The sequence below is a fragment of the Spermophilus citellus genome, assembly GCF_964194105.1.
Source record: "Spermophilus citellus genome assembly, chromosome: 1".
Taxonomy (NCBI): Eukaryota; Metazoa; Chordata; class Mammalia; order Rodentia; family Sciuridae; genus Spermophilus; species Spermophilus citellus.
Genome location: NC_138182.1, coordinates 78,357,164 through 78,369,798, shown reverse-complemented (window position 1 = coordinate 78,369,798; position 12,635 = coordinate 78,357,164).

Sequence of the window (12,635 nt, the reverse complement as noted above, 5' to 3'; positions counted from 1 at the left end):
GTGTGTGTGTGTGTGTGTGTGTGTGAGAGAGAGAGAGAGAGAGAGAGAGAGAGAGAATTTTAATATTTATTTATTTTTTTTAGTTCTCGGCGGACACATCTTTGTTTGTATGTGGTGCTGAGGATCGAACCCGGGCCACATGCATGCCAGACGAGCGCACTACCGCCTGAGCCACATCCCCAGCCCCTAAGGTAAATTTTTCTAGCAAATATTTATCTTCATTTCTGATGTCATATTAGCATGCCACTAATCAGGGATCACTTTAAATCTGTATTTCCTATTCAGGTATATTGAACAAATCACACAGTATAAATTAAAATGTATAGGGCATATTTGTGGGTGGAGAACATACTTATTTTTATAAGAGTCTAGGGCAGAATTATTTTTTTCTTATTTAGAACTGAGGGAAAGATTCTTGATTGAATGTGTTTTTATACATGGACTTCCACTACTTCCTTTTTCTTTCATAGATTCTGTAACCCTATAAGAATCTGGTTTCTTGAGCAAGGGGTTCCTATTTCCACTTCTTAACTCCTTTTATGTAGTCTCTATATGACCATGAAAATCTACTGCTTTTAGTTTTGGAATCAGCCTATGTTCTCAGAACAGCCATGGATTTGCTCACATTCATCACAAAGGTTTTCATTCCAATTTTGTCTTTAGAGTATTTCTTTTCTTTTATTTTTTTTTAGGATAGGTTAGCTGGCATTTTAAAGAATATTTTCCCCAATAGGTTTGATGAAGCAGGAAAGTTTCAAAGAACATTTATTAAATAATATTTTTGCAACAAAGATATTATTTCATATTTTAAATTTCACATATCCTCTGGCATTTTAGTCCAGGGAAAACATCAACTCAGGTGAGAAGTCATCAACATTTTTTTTCCTTTTCTTGTTAAAAAAAAATAGACAGAATTACATAGCAAATTCCATGTACCTAATTCTCAGCTTCATCAATTTTAATCTTTATGGCTAGTCTTTTTTTCATTAGCCCTACCTAGTTCTCTAGTTCTTAACTATTTTGAAGCAAATCTAAGATGTGCTTACTTCAGGTCTAGTTCAACATGCAACTCAATGAGAGCAGAAGTCTGTTTAAAATAGCATACCCACAGTATCATTATATACTGTATGTGTAAACATATAGCAGATCACATATACTGTAATATAGACTAAACAGCACTGACAGTAGGGAATCTGATATACCATCTTTATGAAGAACTTTATCACAATTAGAATTTTAACAGTTATATTTGCTGCATTGTGAGTTTGCAGGTTTTCTGACAATTGGATTACCATTTATCAGCATAAAGCAAAGGAAACTACCTGGGTGAGGATTAATTCTGTCTCCAGTATTGTTTAAATGACATCTTTTGTGTGTCTGTGTGCCAGGATTGAACTCAGGGGTGCTTAAACTCTGAGCCACATCCCCAGCCCTTTCTCGTATTTTATTTAGAGACAGGGTCTCACTGAGTTGCTTAGGGCCTTCTAAATTGCTGAGTCTGTCTTTGAACTCACTATCCTCCTGCCCCAGCCTCCCCAGACTCTGGGATTACAAGTGTGTGCCACCATGCCAGGCTACATTATATCTTATTGTCTTCATGGAACAACCTAATGAGTCAAACTGATAGTAAATTTAGCATATACAATCCAAGTGTGAAGGATATCATTGAAGATTTTGAACTGCAAATCAGGTGTATGGATTTAAAATCCCTTCAGATTTTGAATTTTGGGTATGTTAAGTAGAAATTTGTTAATGGAGGGTAGGATTTTTAATATGAAAAGATGTTCCTGTTTTATGGAATAAGCATATTCTAATTCTGATTTTAAGTAAATAGTCATGTCCATATGTATTTGCCCATAAATATTTGTCAGATAAGGTTTCTATGAAAGTTTTTATTCTTTCCCAGTAAGATTTACCTCAAAAGTTATTCTGCATATAAATTTTAATGTAATTTATAGCATAAAACAAGCTTATTCTTTCCACTTTAGTTCATCTTTTATTATATCTGTGATTATTCACTCTCTCTTTACAAAGAAATGAGTTTGAATTAAGGACAAGTGACTTGTAATTATTTGGTTGCTATTGTTCCTGTGACTCATAATTAACATGACTTTTATCAGTCTGATATTCCAATCAGAGAGTCCAGCAATAGAATTTTATTATAAATATCAGACATTATACATATGTTAAAATTGCTTCATTAATAAAAATATTATTCTGTATATGTGTGTATGTATAGATACGGAAGGCATATCTATATATACAACTCTCTACACACACTTCTATATATAGTTGTTTATACATATATCTCTACATATAGGTATAACTCTTCTATGATGCTAAACTGTTGCATCCTTTTATTATCAAATTATTATTTTGATAAACATCTACATAGTTTAGCAATTATATACTACATCAAAAATTTCTTTTTCCCTAAATGTCTACATAATTTCAATATCTGTCATTAGAAAATTAATACAAATCTTATTTGAGTATTTTTAATACTTCCCATTTTTAGATTTATTTTGATGTGCTATCATCCATCAATATTATCAGCCATTTCTCTTAATGAAATAGTCTCCAATCCAAAAAATATTTATCTTTTAAGATTGGAAAAGTCCTTTTCTCTCTATCAAGTTTATACTTATCCATTCAACCCAACAATCCTTTTACTTACTGAGTTCTTCTTGTCCTTATTTTATAATCTTCCCTTTTTTTTTGAACTTTATTTGTATTTACTATTAAATAACATTTGTTTATACCTAAGACTTCAGAAGAATTGTAATTTGTTGAAAAGATACAGACTGTTTTCTTACCTGCATCTGCTAACAGTGGCCTGTTCACAGGATAGATACTAATAAATGTTTCTTAAATTACTTAAGTCTAAATGAGAGTAATATTTTTCTCAATAATAAAGGCTGTTTTTCACCAATCTTATTTAACATTGCTGACACAGGTAGTTTTAGCTTTCCTATTTAGACAATGCAAATTTATTTTTGTATATGCCAATTAACTCACAGTGATCAATACAGATTTAATTGAACTTAGCAAGTTAATTTGGAAGACAAAAATAACTGGAGTGAATGTTAAATCTTTCATTATAATCTTAACAGTTCTTTGTCATCCGTTTTCTTTAAGATTACTAAGTTAAAGACACCTTTGTTACAACAAATTGCACAGTATCCACAAACATTCTGAAACATGCATTTTCATCTGATCCTAAAATTAGGCTAAACCTTTCACTGTTTTGTATATAGAAAAACATATTGGCCTCATTAAGATTAGTAATGAGAATCGATTTTACAAGGAATAATCTGAATTTTATGCATGTCATTCTAACTGGGCTAATGAAATGATTTTGGTTGCCAGAAGCATTTCAGTCTGGCTATCTGGAGTGCAGCATTTTACATGAGCTGCCAGAAATAAAAGCATTAATTTGCACTTCTAGACAGAAAATGTGGGTGTCTACAGACTGCCATGCAGAACTAGAGAAACCCAATTGGACAATAAAAACCTTTGAAGTGTCTCTCCAGATGGCTGAGCTGCTGCTCCTTCACGTGGAACTGCAACACCCCACTTTAGGTGATGGCATTTCTCCCTGTCTATGATAATTCAGAATAAAAGTTTGGAATTCAAAGAACAGTATCCGGCTTTGTTGGTGATCAATATTTTTAGAATGATTTTTTGAGGTGTAATATTTATGATGCCCGTGATGACAGGAATACATGTTTATTCAAATAACTGAACAAACATGAACTTCCTTTACAAACAGTAGCAAATGTCTAGTGACACATAAAGGAAGAAAAATGGCAAAGAGATAAAGTTGATTAACAAACTTGATATTCTGTTAATCATCAATAGTATTTTTTTCTGTTAGAATGAATGAATTGCAGACATATTCCTTGTGTTTTGCATGATACAAATTATTTGAGTATCATTATAGCTTTCAGGAAAAAAAATGACTAATGGTTATACAAATGTTATTCTCGGAGCCTGTTGTCTGAAATGGCAGCCAATAGCTTCTGGATGTATTAGATTGTATTGGTATTGTACAGATGTGTATAATTACTGCTTTGCTTTGCTTGAATAGAAGCCATATGTTTATCTTAGGATGATTAGAACATTTTAAAATGTTAATCTTTTTAAGCAGAATATGAATTCCATTTACTATTAATTTATTCATTTATTTTTACCTTTCATGAGCTTTAAAGGTATCAGTATATGGGAAAGATTCCCTGGATGTCTTAACTTTAAAAAACCCTTGAACTGTGAGGAAAAGTATTGACATTGACAGTTAAAAATATTTCTCCCACAAAAGACTGCATTAGCTACATTTCTCTAAAATATTATATTGAACATGAATTTATTCTACCTATATATTTTACAGATCATTTTATTCAATGTTTTCATACATGAATGTTATATTTTATTTATATATTAGCTTTTCATATCCAGTGGGGTAAAAAGCAAAAATCTGGCCAACTTAAATCTTTTTTATTTTTTGAGAATGGAAACCAGAGTCTCATGCATAGGAGTTAAACTGCATGGAGATATACCCACCAGCTCTTTGTTTCAGTATCTTAAATTGGTGGATGACTATAATTTTCTGATATTGATTGATTCTTGGATTTGTGAAAAAAAGTCTCATATCTACATACATATATACAAAAATACATATGTATATATGCATATATGTATTCTTATGTGTATACTGTCCTGTATATACTATATGTACACACACATACACACCAGGCTTGTTCCAGCTATCTGTTGCTCCATTCCAAAGTACTGCCCAATTAAACAACACACCTTTTATCAAGTCTCAAGATTTTTCAGATTAGGGATTTGAAGAAGACTCTGCCCAGCAGAGCATCTTGCTCCTATGTCACTGTAACATAGTACTGGTTGATTAGCATTGCTTTCATCCCTCTTCCCCATGTGGCTCCCAGCTACTGGTAACTACCACTCCACCCTCAACTTCTATAAGATCAACTTTCTATATTCCACATGAGAGTAGCATCCTGTGGTACCTGTATTTCTGTGCCTGGCTTCTTTCATTTCAATTAGTGGTCTGTAGTTCCATCCATGATGTCATAAATGGCAGGATTTCATCTTTTTTAAAAAGTTGGATAGTATCCTATGTGTATTTACATTTTCTGTATGCTTTTATCAGTTGGTATTTTGATTAAAGAAAGTGATAACAGAACAAGCACAATTTTTTATATATATTCTGTATTTTGCTTGTGCTGACTTTTAACATAATCTCCTATCTTTGAATATTCTCCTTAATATCTAGATTTATTTATCTTGCTTAGCACTGAAATTAATTTCAGTTTACAAAATAAGTTATCAGGGGGGGATCCAACATGGCCGCCGGCGAGGAAGCAGCGATTCCAATGTCTCCACATTAACGGGATCAGAAAGACCCATTGGAACAGCGGCAGTCTACCTACTGAGGAACTTCTAGAAAAATTCCGTTAAGAGGGGACCTGCCGGGAATTGGTAGGTTTATTAGAAGTGTCAGTTTGTCCCAGACAAGTGGATCTTGGCCGGCTACGCGGGCGCAGACGTCCAGTCCCGCAGCCATCAGCCGCTTCTGCAAACGGCCAGCGGCCCAGAGCGGCGCAGCCCGCCCAAACCTGCAGACGGCACCTGCCATCCCGCCGTCCCGGGGAGGCCCTGCTCTCGCTCTGCGAATGGCCACCACGCCTGCCAGGCTCGTAGCCACGCGGCCGCAGCTGCCCGGCTCTACAGGTGGCCCCCCCGGCGGGTACAGAGGTACAACCCCGCGGCCACCAGCCGCTTCAGAAAGCGGCCGGCGGCCCCGAGCGGTGCGGCCTGCCCGAACCCGCAGATGGCACCCGCCATCCAGCCGTCCCGGGAGGCCCCGCTCTCTCTCAGCGAACGGCCACCCCGCCCGCCCGGATCTTAGCCACGTGGCCGCAGCTGCCCGGCTCTACAGGCAGCCCCCGGCGGCCCGGCCCAGCGAGAAGTGTCCCCACCTGGCCCAGCAGACAGCCCGTGCCCTCCCGGCTCTACTAACAGCCCAGCCCACCCGGCGAATGGCTCCCACCCTGAGACAGTGTGAAGGGAATCTAACCAACCCTTTACGAAATAGCGAACCAGGAACTAAAACCAGAGATTGTGTCAGACCAGAGACAAGCCAGTTCCACCCCTCCCTTCAGACACTCCGGCAAGGAGCCAGGGGCCCGCCATAGCAGAGAGGGGAAGTCACCAAAGTTCGGCCAAAGAGATTCCTTCCCAGCGGAATGTACTTTAGCAGGTGTGTGACTCCCACCCACACCAGATACAAACAACCAGGAAACTTCAAAATCTCTCCGTGGGCGTGACCGTAAGGGCCAAAGGACTCTCGACCCCCAACTCCCCCTACTGCCAGTGACGAGGGCGTGACTGTAGGGGCAGAGAGAAGCAGAGAAGACTCCCCACCCCCAAATCCCCCAACCACGAACTGAGAGGGTGTGATGGTAGGGGCGGAGGGAAACAGAGGACAGTCCAGACCCCCAACTCCTCCTACCGCCAGCAGTGTGGTTGTGACTGTAGGGGCTGAGGGAAGTAGAGGGGATCCTCGACCCCCAACTCCTATTACCACCAGCAACGAGACCAATGGTCTTAGCTGCCAGATTCCTAAGGTGTGTCCACCAAAGGGGTCCGGAAAAATTAAACAATTGACTCCTAGACCACAGATCCACAGCACTGGGGCTTAGATGAATGACAGCGAGAGTGCTCAGTAGTTAGGGAAATAGAGCACTCGGTGGGGCTGAAAGTGTAACCAAATCCTTGGGGATCTGCCTCCGGCGAGCAGGACCTGGCTGGCTGGCAGGAGGAAGGGGAGGAGGGGCCGTAGAAGTGAAACGGCTCTGGACCAACAGGATTGAGAGACTCCCAGGAACCGCCTTACAGGGATTGCTGTTGACACATTGAGGGCAAAACTCAGCCCGGAGGGCACAGCTTTGCCTACGGGAAGAGAAGAAAATGGATCTCTAAGACCTAATTTTATTTCCTATTTCATTTTAATCTTTTCTCTCACTTTTCCCTCTCTCTCTCCCCTTCCAACTTTTACTGCTCTTTCCATTCTCCTCTATGCTATCTATCTCCCTCTCCTTCTTTCCTTTCAAGAGCACCTACCTTCCCCTTCCCCCCAACTTTCATCCCAAGCATTACGTCCTCCATTTCGCGTAACTGTCTAAATACAAATAGGTGTGCGCCCTCCCCCCACGCCTGCAAGGTAGCCAGACCTGCAACCCATAAGCAGGTCAGGCCCAGCAACCTGGGAGTGGCAGAGCCGCCCCACGCGCCTGCAAGGTAGGCGCACCTGCTACCAACCAGCAGAACAGGCCCAGCGGCCTGCCGATGTGGTAGGCACAGTGCCCCAATTGGAGGAGGAGCAGAGCCCCTGCCCGCGCCTGCGCGGGAGACTTTGCAACTATACAAGAGTAATACAAATATATAGGGGGAATTCAACAACACAACAGTCTCAGTAAGCAGAAAGAAACGCGAACAGTATGAAGAGACAAGGAAAGAAAGGACCACAAGCAATGCAGTTCAACTCAACGTTAGAAGAGGTAATATATGCAGCAGATGGAATGTCAGATAAAGAATTCAGGAGATACATGCTTCAGATGATCTGGAGTCTCAAGGAAGACATTAGAAAGCAAAATCAGACAATGAAAGATCTCTTCAACAATGAAATACTTAAACAAATCCATGAAGCAAAAGATCAACTATACAGGGAGATAGAGGTTATAAAAAACAAACAAACAGAAATCCTAGAAAGGCAGGAAGCAATAAACCAACTTAAAAACTCAATTGAGAATACTACCAGCAGAGTAGAACACTTAGAAGATAGAACATCAGACAATGAAGACAAAGAATTTCAACTTGAAAAGAACATAGACAGCTCAGCAAGACTGTTAAGAAACCATGAGCAGAACATCCAAGAAATATGGGATAACATTAAAAGACCAAACTTAAGAGTCATTGGGATACAGGAAGGCACAGAGCTCCAAACCAAAGGAATGAGCAATCTATTCAATGAAATAATTCGAGAAAACTTCCCAGACTTGAAGAGCGAGACAGAATCCCAAATCCTAGAAGCCTACAGGACGCCGAATGTGCATAATCATAAGAGATCCACACCTAGACACATTATAATGAAGATGCCCAACATACAGAATAAGGAGAGAATTTTAAAACCTACAAGAGAAAGGAAGCAGATTACATTTAGGGGTAAACCAATCAGGATAACAGCTGATCTCTCAACACAGACTTTGAAAGCTAGAAGATCCTGGAATAACATATTTCAAACACTGAAAGAAAATGTGTTCCAACCAAGAATTGTGTATCCAGCAAAATTAAGCTTTAAGATGGAAGATGAAATTAAAACCTTCCACGATAAACAAAAGTTAAAAGAATTTGCAGCTAGAAAACCATCTCTCCAAAAAATCCTCAGCAAAACATTACAGGAAGAGGAAATGGAAAATAACAATGAAAACCAACAGTGGGAGGTAGGACAGTAAAGGAGGGAAATAATCAAAGAGGAAAACAAACCATATTCAGTAACATAAATAAACAAATATGGCTGGAAGGATAACCCATATCTCAATAATAACCCTAAATGTTAATGGCTTAAACTCACCAATTAAGAGACACAGGCTAGAAGAATGGATCACAAAACATGACCCAACAATATGCTGCCTACAGGAGACGCATTTGATAGGAAAAGACATACATAGACTGAAGGTGAAAGGCTGGGAAAAATCATATCACTCATATGGACTTCGGAAACAAGCAGGAGTGTCCATACTCATATCAAATAAAATAGATTTCAAGCCAAAGTTAATCAAAAGGGATAAAGAGGGACACTACATACTGCTCAAGGGAACCATACACCAACAAGACATAACAATCATAAATATATATGCCCCAAACAATGGTGCAGCTATGTTCATCAAACAAACTCTTCTCAAGTTCAAGAGTCTAATAGACCACCATACAATAATCATGGGAGACTTCAACACACCTCTCTCACCACTGGACAGATCTTCCAAACAAAAGTTGAATAAGGAAATTATAGAACTCAATAACACAATTAACAACCTACACTTAATTGACATATATAGAATATACCACCCAACATCAAGCAGTTACATTTTTTCTCAGCAGCACATGGTTCCTTCTCAAAAATAGATCATATATTATGTCACAGGGCAACTCTTAGACAATATAAAGGAGTAGAGATAATACCATGCATCTTATCTGAGCATAATGGAATGAAACTGAAAATCAACGATAAAAGAAGGAAGGAAAAATCATGCATCACTTGGAGAATGAACAACAGGTTACTGAATGATCAATGGATTTTAGAAGACATCAAGGAGGAAATTAAAAAATTCTTAGAGATAAATGAAAACACAGACACAACATATCGGAATCTATGGGACACATTGAAAGCAGTTCTAAGAGGAAAATTCATTGCATGGAGTTCATTCCTTAAAAAAAGAAAAAAACAACAAATAAATGATCTCATACTTCATCTCAAAATCCTAGAAAAAGAAGAGCAAAATAACAGCAAAAGAAGTAGAAGGCAAGAAATAATTAAAATCAGAGCTGAAATTAATGAAATCGAAACAAAAGAAACAATTGAAAAAATTGACAAAACTAAAAGTTGGTTCTTTGAAAAAATAAATAAGATCGACAGACCCTTAGCCATGCTAACGAAGAGAAGAAGAGAGAGAACTCAAATTACTAGCATACAGGATGAAAAAGGCAATATCACAACAGACACTTCAGAAATACAGAAGAAAATCAGAAATTACTTTGAATCCTTATACTCCAATAAAATAGAAGATAGTGAAGGCATCGATAAATTTCTTAAGTCATATGATCTGCCCAGATTGAGACAGGAGGATATAGACAACCTAAACAGACCAATATCAATTGAGGAAAAGAAGAAACCATCAAAAGATTACCAACTAAGAAAAGCCCAGGACTGGATGGGTATACAGCAGAGTTTTACAAAACCTTTAAAGAGGAACTAACACCAATACTTTTCAAGCTATGTCAGGAAATAGAAAAAGAGGGAGAACTTCCAAATTCATTCTACGAGGCCAACATCACCCTGATTCCTAAACCAAAGACACTTCAAAGAAAGAAAACAACAGACCTATATCTCTAATGAACCTAGACGCAAAAATCCTCAATAAAATTCTGGCGAATTGGATACAAAATCATATCAAAAAAATTGTGCACCATGATCAAGTAGGATTCATCCCTGGGATGCAAGGCTGTTTCAACATACAGAAATCAATAAATGTTATCCACCACATCAATAGACTTAAAAATAAGAACCATATGATCATCTCGATGTGGAAAAAGCATTCGACAAAGTACAGCATCCCTTTTTGTTCAAAACTCTCGAAAAAATAGGGATAACAGGAACATACCTCAACATTGTAAAAGCAATCTACACTAAGCCCCAGGCTAGCATCATTCTGAATGGAGAAAAATTGAAGGCATTCCCTCAAAAATCTGGAACAAGACAGGGATGCCCTCTCTCACCACTTCTGTTCAACATAGATCTGGAAACACTGGCCAGAGCAATTAGACAGACGAAAGAAATTAAAGGCATAAAAATAGGAAAAGAAGAACTTAAATTATCACTATTTGCAGATGACATGATTCTATACCTAGCAGACCCAAAAGGGTCTACAAAGAAACTATTAGAGCTAATAAATGAATTCAGCAAAGTGGCAGGATATAAAATCAGCACACATAAATCAAAGGCATTCCTGTATATCTGCGACAAACCCTCTGAAATGGAAATGAGGACAACCACTCCATTCACAATATCCTCAAAAATAATAAAATACTTGGGAATCAACCTAACAAAAGAGGTAAAAGACTTATACAATGAAAACTACAGAAACCTAAAGAGAGAAATTGAAGAAGATCTTAGAAGATGGAAAAATATACCTTGTTCATGGATAGGCAGAACTAACATCATCAAAATGGCGATATTACCAAAAGTTCTCTATAGGTTTAATGCAATGCCAATCAAAATCCCAATGGCATTTCTTGTAGAAATAGAGAAAGCAATCATGAAATTCATATGGAAAAATAAAAGACCCAGAATAGCAAAAACAATGCTAAGCAGGAAGTGTGAATCAGGTGGTTAAGCGATACCAGACTTCAAACTATACTACAGAGCAATAGTAACAAAAACAGCATGGTATTGGTACCAAAACGGCGGGTGGACCAATGGTACAGAATAGAGGACACAGAAACCAATCCACAAAACTACAACTTTCTTATATTTGATAAAGGGGCTAAAAGCATGCAATGGAGGAAGGATAGCATCTTCAACAAATGGTGCTGGGAAAACTGGAAATCCATATGCAACAAAATGAAACTGAATCCCTTTCTCTCGCCATGCACAAAAGTTAACTCAAAATGGATCAAGGAGCTTGATATCAAACCAGAGACAAGGCATCTGATAGAAGAAAAACTTGGCTACGACCTACATACTGTGGTGTCGGGCTCCAAATTCCTCAATAGGACACCCATAGCACAAGAATTAATATCTAGAATCAACAAATGGACTTGCTCAAACTGAAATGTTTTTTCTCAGCAAATGTAACAATAAGAGAGGTAAATAGGGAGCCTACATCATGGGAACAAATCTTTACTCCTCACACTTCAGATAGAGCCCTAATATCCAGAGTATATAAAGAACTCAAAAAATTAGACAATAAGATAACAAATAACCCAATCAACAAATGGGCCAAGGACCTAAACAGACACTTCTCAGAGGAGGACATACAATCAATCAATAAGTACATGAAAAAATGCTCACCATCGCTAGCAGTCAGAGAAATGCAAATCAAAACCACCCTAAGATATCATCTCACTCCAGTAAGATTGCCAGCCATTAGGAAGTCAAACAACAACAAGTGCTGGCGAGGATGTGGGGAAAAGGGTTCACTTGTACATTGTTGGTGGGACTGCAAATTGGTGCAATCAATTTGGAAAGCAGTATGGAGATTTCTTGGAAAGCTGGGAATGGAACCACCATTCGATCCAGCTATTCCCCTTCTGGGTCTATTCCCTAAAGACCTAAAAACAGCATGCTACAGGGACACTGCTACATCGATGTTCATAGCAGTATAATTCACAATAGCAAGACTGTGGAAGCAACATAGATGCCCTTCAATAGACGAATGGATAAAAAAAAATGTGGCATTTATACACAATAGAGTATTACTCTGCATTAAAAAATGACAAAATTATAGAATTTGGAGGGAAATGGATGGCATTAGAGCAGATTATGCTAAGTGAAGCTAGCCAATCCCTAAAAAACAAATGCCAAATGTCTTCTTTGATATAAGGAGAGTAACTAAGAACAGAGTAGGGAAGAAGAGCATGAGAAGATGACTAACATTAAACAGGGATGAGAGGTGGGAGGGACAGGGAGAGAGAAGGGAAATTGCTTGGAAATGGAAGGAGACCCTTAGGGTTATACAAACTTACATACAAGAGGAAGTGAGGGAAAAGGGAAAAATAATACAAGGGGGAGAAATGAATTACAGTAGAGGGGGTAGAGAGAGAAGAGGGGAGGG